A 13573-nucleotide genomic window follows, 5' to 3' on the forward strand; every position below is an offset into this window, starting at 1 on the left:
TGGCATCTGCTGTGTAAGAGTCACACTTAAAGATTACACGATTGACCATTTTTGGCATATGTTGGTGCAAGTTGCTCATCCATTGGCAGTCGGCCCGTCCTGAACAAAGTCCAATTCTTTGTAGGCACGTTTCCATCTGGTCAAGCTTTAGGACTCAAGCTGTTTATAAATATATGTTCAAAAAGGCTCTGGTACCAATAGCAATCTGCCAAAAAAAGCAAAAAACAAAACAAAACCCACCTACAATTCCCTCTCCCCCCCCCTCCTGCCACTATCTAATGCATTTTGAAGTTTTATGTGCCTTCTTTCACTTGAAAATTGAAAAGCAAACTAATGGTTCTGAATAAGGAAGAACATTTGCTCTCACTAGGAATCTTGAAATGATACCAAGTGAAGTGTTTGATTTCTTAAATCTCCACAATGCACCATTGCGTGTGCCAAAGCTGAGCGATATTTTTAATGTTAGATGACACAAGCTTAACTACAGTTTTCTGTATCTGAATTGACAAAGTGTGATATGTTGCCAAGCAATCAGCAATGGAAACCATGTTTTGAAGTGGGTTAGTGCTAATTAAGCTGTGAAATCAATGGTATGGCAGGGTGTGAAGCCTGGATCAAAAAACCTCAGTTATGGTTTGGGTTAGTACAATCCATGGTTAGATGTGATGGCTGAATTCAGCCACAGATACTGTAAAGACAGGTATGGCTGACCTATTTTGGCCCAAGGACCTCATTCAACCTTGACCAACCCTCTGGGCACTGTATGGACACACATACAACACAAAAGCACACGTGACATATGCACAGGCACACACAGAGGCACAGCTATCCTCCCAATATCTGAAGCAGTAATGGACTCATGCTCTACTCCTAATGAGCCATCTAATACTCCTCTCTCCCATCTCTTACCACAAAGGCTGGAGCATGACCAGTTGGGCCACAGTGGGTTTGGAGCCTCGGGGGCACTGCAGGGGACACTACAATTATTGTTTAGAAGGAGCGCAAGAGGCAGGGAATGCTGAATTTTGACGTCGCACAGGGCTCTGCTGAAATTTGAGACCCCAAAGTCCACCACTACTCACCGGATCTAAACCAGAGCAGACTCTTACCCTAGAGGGCATAGAACTGCTTCCACCCACTCACCCCCAGCTAAAGAATCATAACAGGCACAACTTCAACTGCCACAAGAGGGGTGTGGTGCATCTTTTAGGGGAAAATGAGTTTGCAGCAGTAGGTGCTAAGTGGATGTAAACATACAAAGTAATGCAGAAATACAGCAATACAGAACTTCAAAACAATGACCTAAGGCAGCAGCTGTTTCAAACAATTAAATTGAACTAAGCTGGAAAGAATTTTTGAAAAGCATATATCAGCAGTTCTTTAAGGTTTCCAGGAGGATGTCCCAAAGACAGGGAAACACAAACATGACCCACAAAAGTGGATATAGGGGAGCTCAGTGGTGGAGCATCTGCTTTGCATGTCAAAGGTCCCGGGTTCAATCCCCAGCATCTCCAGGTAGGAATGGGAAAGATCCTGTCTGAAACCAGACTGTGATGGTAATACTGAGCTAAATGGACTTTCGACCTGACTCCATATAAGGCAGCTCCCAGTGTTGCTCATTCCTGTTCCCACCTGCTGCCCTTTAGAAGGTGAGGTTGTGGGGGGGGGGAGCTGAGAATAAAATATCTCAGTGGACAGGTATGGGACAAGGCAGCTCAACAAATAGATGCAGGGCTTCAAAGACAAACACTTTGAACTGATCTCAGAAACCTACTGGGAGACAGTGGAGTTTTTTCAGTACAGGCAATTCATGGTGCCTCTCCCTGATCCCTTTCAGCAATGCGACTACTGTGCTCTGGACTAGCAGCATTTTCCAACTTATCTTCAAAGCCAGCCTTATCACCTGTTCAGAGGTGGCTCCCTCATTACTCACCCCTGGCTCCCTATAATTCATGAGAATTTTAATTGGCACTGGCTTGTGATGGAACCTCACTGTGCCACCATCCATGGTTAACCTTTCTCTCTTTCTTGATTACTTTTTTATAGAGAGAGAGAGAGAAAGAGAGGAGGGGACTGACAAGGAGAAGTCAATAGGCCAGATTAGATCTCAATCTTTACCCATGGAACCAATGACGGCCCTTTCATGCTTGTTTGGAGGTTTCCAATAAAGAGCTACTTTTATTCCTTTCACTGTGGCCAGGCTCACAGTGGTCAAACACTGGAAGTTAGCTACAGGAGACTTGCAATATTATCAGTATCTCCAGATCTGGTACCATTGTTTTAAACGTAAAGTTAGCAAAATGTACCAAAACCCTATGGCATTCAAAAATGAAGGACATTTTCTTCTTCTTCTAAAGCTTGGCATTCATTTATTGAAAACAATAAAGTAAAGAATTATGATTGCCAGCTGCCCTCTTCTCGTGAATTCCTTTGGAAAAAACATCCTTGGGTTTTATGTTTATGAAGGGCAATTGTTAGGAAGTATAATGCTGTTTTGGAATACTACCACTCAGTTTAGAGAAAAGGCAAGAGGTGACATGGCAGTTTATAAAATTGTGCACTGAATGGAGAAAGTGGATAGAAAAACTTTTCCCTTCCTCTGTCATGACAACTAGAACTTGTGGGAATGCAGTGATGCTGAATGCTGAGATTCAAGACAGATAAAAGCAAATACTTCTTCATACAGCGCAGAGTCAAACCATGGAACTTACTTAGGAGGCAGTAATGGACACCATCTTGGATAGCTTTAAAAGAGGATTAGTTAAATATATGGAGGAGGAAACTAGCAATGGGTACTAGTCAAGATGGTTATCCTCTGAGTCAAGATGGTTTTCCTCTGCCCTCCACAGTGGGAGGCAGCAGCAATGCCTCTGAAAACCAGTTTCCAGAAACCAGAGTAGGGGAGGGTGCTCTTGTGCCTGAGTCCTGCTTGTAGGTTTCTCACAGGCATCTGGTTGGTCATGCTGGAACAGGATGCTAGACGAGCTGGGCCACTGGTCCTTATCTCCATATCCTTCTGTTCTATTCTTTTCCTTCCTTGCTTTGATCTTTTTCTTTATTGCTGCTATTCTTGCTTTTTTGCATATTAGAAAGTATAAATAAAATCAATAACCCCTCCCCCAAAAAACCAGTGTCTCCACATCTATCCATATTTACACCAGCCACCTTTGCTTATATATATACCTGCATGTGTGTGTGTCCATGCATGCACACACACACACACACACATTTCTGTAGAGCACCACGTATAATTTGGTTCCATAGTAGTAAAAACTGGTGTTAGGCTGGCTATGTTCCAGCCCTCTAGAATGCAGAATCTTTTTATTTTATGTGGTCTCTCCCAACTGTTGTCATACTCCACTCAAGGCAGCTTATAAATGACAACAAAACAAAAGCACACTGTTATTTTGAAATAATTCTAAGCCATGCTCATAAAATGCTGCTGCATCAAAAAAAATAATTAAAAAACCCCCAACATTTTATACCAATATGTGATTTGGGCCTCTTATGTGGAAAATACTGCCCAGGGATTTTAAAAAACCAGCAGATTTACTTTAAAGCTCAGGTCTTTCTTGCTGGTTCCTCACAGGCATCTGGTGGGCCTCTGTAAGGACAGGATGCTGGCTCTCCATCTAGCATGTGGCAGAACTTGAGATGTTTGAAGAAGGTAGAAGGCCTTTTCAGTAGTGGTGCATGCCCTGTGGAATGCCCTCCCAGCAGATGTCAAACAGATAAACAGCTATGTTATTATTGAAAGACATCTGAAGGCAGCCCTTTTCAGGGAAGTTTTAGTTTCAGGGAAGTTTTTAGTTTTGATGTTGCCTTGTGTTTTTACCATTTTTTGCTGAGAGCTGCTCAGAGTGGCTGGGCCAACCTAGCCAGATGGGCAGCATATAATTAATAAATTGTTGTCGTTGCCATCATCATCATCATCATCATCATCATCTCTCCTCTCATTGCCCTCTTTTCCAGGCTAAACATACCCAGCTCCTTCAACCATTCCTTATAACGCATGGTTTCCAGACCCTTGATCATCTTGGTTGCCTTCCTCTGTACACATTCCAGCTTGTCAAGATCCTTCTTAAACTGTAGCACACAGAACCACGCACAGTATTCCAGGTGTGGTCTGATCAAGGCAGAACAGGGTGGTACTATTACTTCCCTTGTTCTGGGAACTATACTTCTGTTGATGCAGCCTAGAATAGCACTAGCTTCTTTTGCTGCTGCATCACACTGTTGGCTCATGTTAAGCTTGTGGTCCACCAAGACTCCTAGATGCTTTTCTCATGTAGTGCTAGTAAGCCTGGTGCCCCCCCCCCCCATCTTATATTTGTGTGCCTGGTTCTTCCTGCCTAAGTGCTGAACCTTCCATTTGTTCCTATTGGATTTCATTTTGTTAGTTTGGGCCCAGGTTTCTCAACTGTTAAGATCATTTTGCAAAAAAGGAGATTTCAACTAAATATCAGGAAGTAATTTCTGATGGTAAGAGCTGTTCAACAACAGAATGGTCTCCCTCAGGAGGTGGTGGACTCTCCTTCCTTGGAGGTTTTTAAACATAGGTTGGATGGTGATCTGTCACGGATGCTTTAGTTGAGATTCTTATATTGCAGGGGGTTGTACTAGATAACTCTTTGGATCCCTTTTAACTCTACAATTCTATGATTCTAAGATAAAGAATTATGCAGAATTGGAAAACTGTTATAATTCTTCATGTCTTTTTTGGAAGAAAATGTATATTCTGCTAACAAAAAAATAAAATTGTTAGTATTATAATGGATAAAAGATAACTATTGTTAAAAAGATGAATTGTTTGCAAATTGTTGCTTTTCTTTTCCTGATTTTTAAGAATGTGAGTTGTATTTGACCGTAAGTCATACTGAGAGAAGACCCGTTGAAATCAATTACAGTATTTTTTGCTCTATAAGACTCACTTTTTCCCTCCTAAAAAGTAAGGGGAAATGTGTGTGCGTCTTATGGAGCGAATGCAGGCTGCGCAGCTATCCCAGAAGCCAGAACAGCAAGAGGGATTGCTGCTTTCACTGCACAGCGATCCCTCCTGCTGTTCTGGCTTCTGAGATTCAGAATATTTTTTTGTTTTCCTCCTCCAAAAACTAGGTGCATCTTGTGGTTTGGTGCGTCTTATAGAGCAAAAAATACGGTAACAAGTTAGTCTAAACTAAGCCCATTGATTTCAGTGAGTCTATTCTGAGTATGGTTTAGTCATATATAACACACGATTTCTAAACAAATCTCATGTGTAAATAAATCACAAAGGGTTTCTGCAGTGTGTATATTCCCCAGAATCTTATCTTAACTCTTTGTAACTGAAAATCCTTTCCTGCCATGAGTTATAAAGTTTATTTACCTTTTAATGAAGCTGTAAATGTGCAGTGAGGAAGGCCAGCTTAGCTTTTTCTATGTAGCTTCAGTCACTTCACAGTGCTAACGTAGCATAATATTTTTGGATTTGCAGGTTTACGTGAATGTCTTTAGCTCTCTTTGTGAAAAATGGACATGTTTTCAAATTATGGCAGGCAACTCTCCACTATTGCATTTAAAATTATCCGCGAACCTTACATTTTCCAGTGTAAACTATCTGACAACATGCCCTTTAATTTCACTTGCGCAGTAGACTAGCTGACTTCTACAAATGAAGCGTTGACCTTGCTACCTATGTTGATGTAAAGCCTGTCTTTCATTTCTTCAGTGAGTGATTTTTCTCTTCCCTCCCACCTACTCCTTTCGAGTAATATCATAATAATTGTATCATCAATTTGCTGCTCCTGATTTTCAAGAGGTCTCTAATTTAGTTTCAAATCTATCCTCATGAATGTGGTGTCCCTCCTGATTTGGGCAGGTAGGCTAATGATGTTTCATTTGCAGAACCCTATTTGTCCAAATTAAATGTATCAAGAGACCCCCACAGCTGAATTTACTGCAAGAGTTCTCTCTACTGTAATTGTTAAAGTACATTCTAAAATCATTTTCTAAACTATTAAAAAATAAATAAATCTAGATTTAATTCTGGAAACGTGTGATGCTGCTGAGCTCTTTGCTGTTTCCTGCAGAACGCAGTGGCGTAGCGTGGGGGGTGCAGGGGGGGCAGGCCGCACCCGGCGCAACATCTGGGGTTAGGGCAAATCCACAGGTTAGGGGGCGCAAATCCACGGGTTAGGGGGCGCAAATTACTTGCCTTGCCCCAGGTGCTGACAACCCACGCTACGCCACTGGCAGAACGACAATGGCCACAAACTTAGATAGCTTTCAAAACTATTAGACAAATTCATGAAGGATTTTGTGGTGTATTAGTGGCCTTACTCCACATATACCCACTTGACCACTTTGATCTGTAGGACTAGCATTGTTTCAGGTGCCATATAATGCCCATTCCACATTTGTAGGAACTTGGTATTTTAGTGTGGCAGCACCTGCACTCTGGAACTCCCTGCCTATTGATATTGGGCAGGATCATTCACTGTACTCTTTTCGGTGCCTGCTAAAAACAGACAAGTCAACCCAAATATTTACAAAGTTGATGTGAGTTTTAATTTGTGTTTTTTTTTTAAACTTTTCAAAGGTCGTATATTATTGTTACCAATCCTTATTTACGATTTTATTGTTTTATCTTTTTATGAGTTGGGGTTGTGGTGGTTTTCTGTTTTTAACAATCAAACAGTGTATCCATTTTATGATATAAATAGCAAATAAAATATTTAGCCATGATAGCTAAAGGAAGGCAGAGACTGTATATCTTCGGGTTAGTTAGGGATGGTAGTGGAATTCGCTAATGAACTGGCCAGGAGTCTGCTTGTCCACTCTGCAGCAAGTAGATGTAGATTTTTCCAAACATGACATTTGTTACAATAAAATTTTGTCAGTTACCCTCATAATCAACAATTGATCTTAAGTGTCTGCTAACTGGGAACTGCTGAAATGTGTATTCACTGTAACTTCTGCCTCATTGATTCACTGTTGAGTTGATTATGCTAGCTATTAACTACCATTAGCATTCAATTTTTTGTTGTTGACCTCCCTCTTTTTCTTTTGCTCCCTGTGACTTAGCCAAACACACACATGGAAAGTGCAGCCATTGTCTTACACCTTAATGTGAACCTGAAATTTATTAATGAAAGGGGGGGGGGAATGGGCTTTGCTTGTATTTTGTGAGTGTTAAAATGTAAGCCTGATGCATTTATTTTTCATAATAATATCATTACCTGATATCAATATAACTGTTAACTTTCTAATCACCCTGTTTATGTTTACAACTTTTCATTATAAATCTTCCATCGTTGTTGTTTTTTTTCTGGGGGAAAGTGTGTGACTGGGTTTGGGGAGAAATCATAAGCATACCCTGCAAACTATGCCTTGAATAATGTGAACTGGGTTTCTTTGGGATGCTGGGGGTTGTGTGTTGCAGAATCATAAATACACAGTGCCCTGACATCTGTCCCATTCTAGAACTAAGTGGTGTATTTAATGGTTTGGGGGAAAACATAGTAGCCCCATCACTGTTCTACTACCCCTGCCCTGTTGAAACCCAAATAAAATTAATTTTACCTCCACCACCACCCATTTCCCACCAGTTCATCCTAAAAAACAATACAGTTTCCATTTCTGGGGGACTGTGCTCCATGCACAATAATTTTAATGTATAAATTCAGCGAACATTAATTTTTACAAACCACCCTTTTAACTTAAGCTACTCCTCCTGCAATTCATTACAATTTCAACAGTACCACTAAAAATGATTGCAACCTGTGGAGCCTCCACCTTCAGTGGCAGTCACTCTTTCTCCTCAGCACAACAAAGTAACCGGCTGCGATAAATTCACAAAGCATCCACTGTGCCCATGTTTAGCATGTGTGACCCAGGGAGGGAGAATTACTGGCAGCATTGAACTACAGTGGTACCTTGGGTTAAATACGCTTCAGGTTACATACGCTTCAGGTTACACACTCCGCTAACCTAGAAATAGTGCTTCAGGTTAAGAACTTTGCTTCAGGATAAGAACAGAAATTGGGCTCCGGCGGCGTGGCAGCAGCAGGAGGCCCCATTAGCTAAAGTGGTGCTACAGGTTAAGAACAGTTTCAGGTTAAGTACAGACCTCCAGAACGAATTAAGTACTTAACCCGAGGTACCACTGTACATTTTTTATACCACCCTTTAATTCTGGCCCATGCATAGTGTTATTTTGCAGAAATACAGGGCAGTCTGCACCACTTCAGTTCATGTTGTGGGGAGGAGGGCAGGGCGGGTTTGATTGGAGGATGAGTAGTGCCAGAGCAATGTCTCCTCTCCACCTAGGCTTGGAGGGAGGCAGGTGACCAACCTGCTGTGCTTTACAAAGCACTGAGGGCAGTAATTTATACAGCCAATCAATCAAAACCCCATACAGAGATAATTGCATTTGCAAATGTAATGCTATTTGCAAACTTCCCTGATGGACAGCAGCATGTCCATAGGTCATTATATTTATCACTTTTGGATTTTGCTTCTGGCTATTACAATTTCCCCTGCCATTTGCAGAGTATTTCTACAGGTCACTTTATAAAAGGGAAGTTTGTATTGCTCTGGAGGTGATGGGGTAAGGGGCATGGAAAAAATGTGTAGGCTTCAGTGAGGTAGCCCATGAACCGACCTGGCTGCACAAACTCCTCCTTTTAACTTCAGTGTCAAGTCTAAGCCCTGCGAACTTTTGGGAGGCACTGCCAGTTGCAAGCAAGAACTACCATGAGCGAAGCTCAGAATACTTTAGGTGTTTTTCTCAAAGAGGAGTTGGTGGTGGTTGTTTTCACAAAATGCAAACCAAGGGTCAATGACATAGGCCACTCATTTGCTTGACAAGATAAGCTGTTAATAGGCTAGTTGGCTGACAAGGAACAGGCAGTGAGGATTGATGGGTCCATCACCTCCTCATCCTCACATAAGCAGACAGATAGCAACCCTGATAACAAGATGCATACATCAATGTGCAATTATTGGCTCATTGAGTTTTCAGCCAGCTCAGAAATCAATAACTGTTATTTTCGAAAAGCTAAAGGATCAGATCAGGAACACTTAAAAATAGTGAAGTGAGAACCCAAGCAAAATGTACACGTGTCCGTTGAATCATTAGAATTGCATTAGATCCCTCCTTTAGGGAAGACTGCTGCATCCATGCCCTGCTTGTGTGACAGACAGGTGTTGTGGACAGTATCTCCATCTCTCATGTAGGACACTGAGGGTTTGGTGTCCTGTCAGGGAGTTCCCACTTCTTTAAGGGAAGTCTCCATGGTTCAGTAGTAGAGCCCATGCTTTGCGGGCAAAAGGCTACTGTCTCAATTCCTGGGATCTCCAGGCAGGGTGTTGGAATCTGTAGACCTCAAGAGTACAAGTCTACAAGACTACAAGACTACAAGACTACAAGTCCCATTGTCCCTGGCCACTGGCCAGGCTGCTGGGGCTGATGTGAGTGGGAGGCCAACAACATCTGGGGTGTTGTTGGTTCCCCATATCTATGTTACAGGATTAAGGATTTCTAATGGGACGTGGGTGGCGCTGTGGTCTAAACCACTGAGCTTAGGGCTTGCCAATCAGAAGGTCGGCGGTTCAAATCCCCGCGACGGGGTGAGCTCCTGTTGTTCGGTCCCTGCTCCTGCCAACCTAGCAGTTTGAAAGCATGTCAAAATGCAAGAAGATAAATAGGTTCACCAGAAGCGGCTTAGTCATGCTGGCCACATAACCCGGAAGCTGCATGCCGGCTCCCTCAACCAATAAAGCGAGATGAGTGCCACAACCCTAGAGTCGTCTACGACTGGACCTAATGGTCCTCAGCAATTTGACATGATTTCCAGGATTCCTTGGTGGAAGCCATGACAATTAAATTGGTATAAAATAGAGACTAGCTTGCAGTGTACATGTGCCTCTAAAGGAAGGAATAGTAAGAAGATAGAAGCACTCTTAAGAGTTAATTTAGAAATGATCTTAACAGGTTGTTCTAAAGACTTGAGCCACTTTTTTTCTTTCAAAGAGGTCATCACTAAATCACTCAATGATGTGGACACACACACACACACACACACACACACACTATTTTGGCTTCTGAAGGTGCCTTAAAGGGATGTATTCTAAATGTGGTGCAGGCTATAGTGAATTGTGGTATTCTTTTAAATTCTACAATACTGTACTTTTAGCTACAGCCATTTACAATCAATTACAATAAAGATGGATACAATATATATCTTTGTCTCAGAAAAGAGTGTTACTTTTAAAGGAAACAACTATGATCACATTAACAGAAAGAAAGAAAAGAGAGAGAAAAACTTATCAAAACTTAGCAACATATCAAAACCATACTGAACTTTCTGGATGACATAAGACAAATGGAGACCATACCTCTAGAAGGCCTGTTTTGTTCATATTTCATTTCATCTTACATAATACATTATTATTTTTACATCAGAGTTAACTCCCACAGCTTGTTTACAGCTTAAAAAAGAAAAAGTCCTCACATAAATTAACCGGCATCCTAGGGGCTTCCTTTTGTGTCACGTTTCTAGACACAGGTACATGCTTTAAAGCAATGTGTGAAAGTGTTTTGTTATGTTTTGCTCCAGCACTTTCCCTGCAAATAACGTTCTTTACCTGACTGCAAAAAAAGTTCTTTACCTGACTTGTTTGTGCTGACTCAGCACTAACAACAATCCAATGAAAAATCAAATTGTTGTTTGTTTTGATTGGGCAGTACAACACTGGGAGGAAAAAAAAGAGGACTCAGACACGACACTTTAAAGTGAGGACCTGTGCCTGGAAAGAGTGGTGCAAAAAGCAAGTCTGGATGAGCCCGTGGTGTTTATTTCTCCTAATTTTTGTATGTAATATTCACTAATATAATGCATTTCTGTATATATCATTTTCACTAATACATTTTTAAATGAACACTTTCCCCTAACATATGCAAAAAATGCACAAACGGAAAAGTTGTTGTCCTTTAAAAGTCACATTTATCTAAATTTTGTGATGCAGTTCTCCAGCAAAAAAATGAGCATAAAAGTGACATGAATAACAGAAAAATCAAATATATTGGGTGGAATTGCTTGCAAAAATCTGTATCATAGACAAACTACACACAAATATGCTACAATTTTCATGAGGGTTCCTTCAGGGCAGTGGTGGAATTGCAGCAAACTGCAATTTAAGATTGGAAAAATGAGATACTGAGATAAACCTAAATTGACAGGTGTGCCCACCCCTAGATTTCCAGACGGTTCTACTAGCATGGCAGGAGTCCAAATTCATGAAGTATTTCTCATGGCAAACAGTTCAGCAAACAGGTGAGTTCAGCACCTTTTGAAAAGAAAGTAAGCCCTATGCATTTAATTTATTTTCCTTACTTGAAAAAACTTGAGTGTTTTCAGCTCTGTTTGTGCTGTTTGAGTGGCTTATCTAAATTTACTTCAACCAGGAACCTAGTTTTGGAAAATGGGTAGAAGATGTACTTTCACCCTATGTCTCCATTTTAATGTAACAAGGACAACAACGTAGACCTAACCAGTGGGAGAAACCAGCTTATAAGCCAAAGGTTTTAGCCTTAATATGCAATATTTAAGCTTAGATATAGACTCAGTTCTATTTTAAAACTTAGTTTTTTTAGTTGAGTTTTAAGTATGTTGCACACTGAAAAGTGCATATGAAGGGAGGTGCACAGGGGCTTGGACCTTTGCATTATCAAAGGAATTCAGTTTGCCCAGATACTCATCTTATTCAGTATTCATTCTTGACTCACACAATAAAAGTTGCTGTTTCCGGGTTGGGTGGGGTCAGCTAAGTCAAATCCCCCTTTAAAATAATCTTTCCAGTGCATCAATATCAGTCTTTTGGACATAGTAAGGGCACAAAAAATCCATCTATGTTGTCTAGTTGTCAAATTCTGTATAGTAGGCACATAATTCAAGAGAATATTTTCCTCTGAAAATTTAAACTGTTTTCTGCAGTCATGCTTATACAATCCAATACTTTCTCCCAAAACTTAGTAAGCATTGGACATTGTAAAAAACATGTACTTCGAAGAAGCATTATCCTTTTAACATCTCCAACAGAATGCTGTCTTAGACAGTCCTTATCTATATAAATGTAATGATAGCCAGTAAATCCTAAATATTATTTTCTGTTGTATAAGTCATACTTTAAGATCCATAGTCACAATTACTATGGAAGCTAAAACACTTTCCACAGTTTAGGTAATATATGAACCTCCAATTTTTTGTTCCACCCGTTTCTTAAAATCTTCATATTGGATTGATTTATTGATAACAAATAGCTAAAAAAAAAGCCTTTTTGTTTCAAAGGATCTGATCAATTGTTCTAATATCTCTGGTATCCCAGAAGCTGTAAAAGCTGCCAGTCCAAACAAAGTTGTTAAAAAGTGTTGCAGCTGCAAATATTGCCATTGGGCTACATCTGATAGATGGTATTCATTGCTTAAAACAGCATACGTGTAAAATTCATCTGCCTCATTTATCAGTTGATTCAAAGTCAGTATGCCAGTTTCCATCCAATTTTTTCATGTTACCATATTTTTCCAATTTCTGAAGTTGGGTTTCTTCAGGAAGTCAATTTAGCATAGAGAATTTGATTGAAATTATTCTTTATTGGACATTATATTCCATATCTTTCTGGGAAAAAAATGTTTTGAGAGGCTCCCAAGTTCTAATATATTTGATCCTAATACTGTCCATCCAACCAGATGACATATACATATACACATACACATACACATACACATACACATACACATACACATACACATACACACATTCTTAAAGCTCCAGATTCATAATACTGAATCCTCCTTCATTAATTTGTAGTTGTATTTTTTGTAAAGATATTTTCGGAGTCAAATAATTTATTTTTTGGAAATATTGTCCAGATATTTGAACTGGAATTCCCCTCAGAATATAGATTAATTTGGGAATAATATTCATTTTGAGAGATTTCACTCTTCCCCAAAGGGCAAGGTGTACCGACTCCCATCTATTAATTTCTGAAGAAACCTATTTAGTTATTTTATTTATATTATATGTTACTGAGTTATATCCTAAACCCAATGAAGTTCCAAAAACAAAGGGTTGTGGGGCCTATCACACCTATGACTGTAGGACAATTGTTGTTTGGTGGATGCCATGGAACAAATTCAGTCCCTTGAGACCAAGGCAGCTGAACCTGAGAAGCTGAGGGAGGCAAAAGAACCTTTGGAAGAGGCCTTCAGGGAGAAGATGCTAGCAGTGGCGTAGCGTGGGGGGGTGCAGGGGGGGCCGGCCGCACCGGGCGCAACATCTGGGGGTTAGGGTTAGGGGGCGCAAATCCACGGGTTAGGGGGTGCAAATTACTTGCCTTGCCCCGGGTGCTGACAACCCACGCTACGCCACTGGATGCTAGTGTACCACCACCAGGGTAATACTTCGCAGAAAGATTAGGCAGGCCTTTGCCCATAAATGTTCAAGTGGACTCTGAGTGCACATGTGTCCTGCTGCTTTTATGGGCTGCTGACTCTAAGTGGTGGTGCTATTTTATTCGGCTCCTATCATGTTTC

Source organism: Podarcis muralis, chromosome Z, assembly GCF_964188315.1.
Source record: "Podarcis muralis chromosome Z, rPodMur119.hap1.1, whole genome shotgun sequence".
Taxonomy (NCBI): domain Eukaryota; kingdom Metazoa; phylum Chordata; class Lepidosauria; order Squamata; family Lacertidae; genus Podarcis; species Podarcis muralis.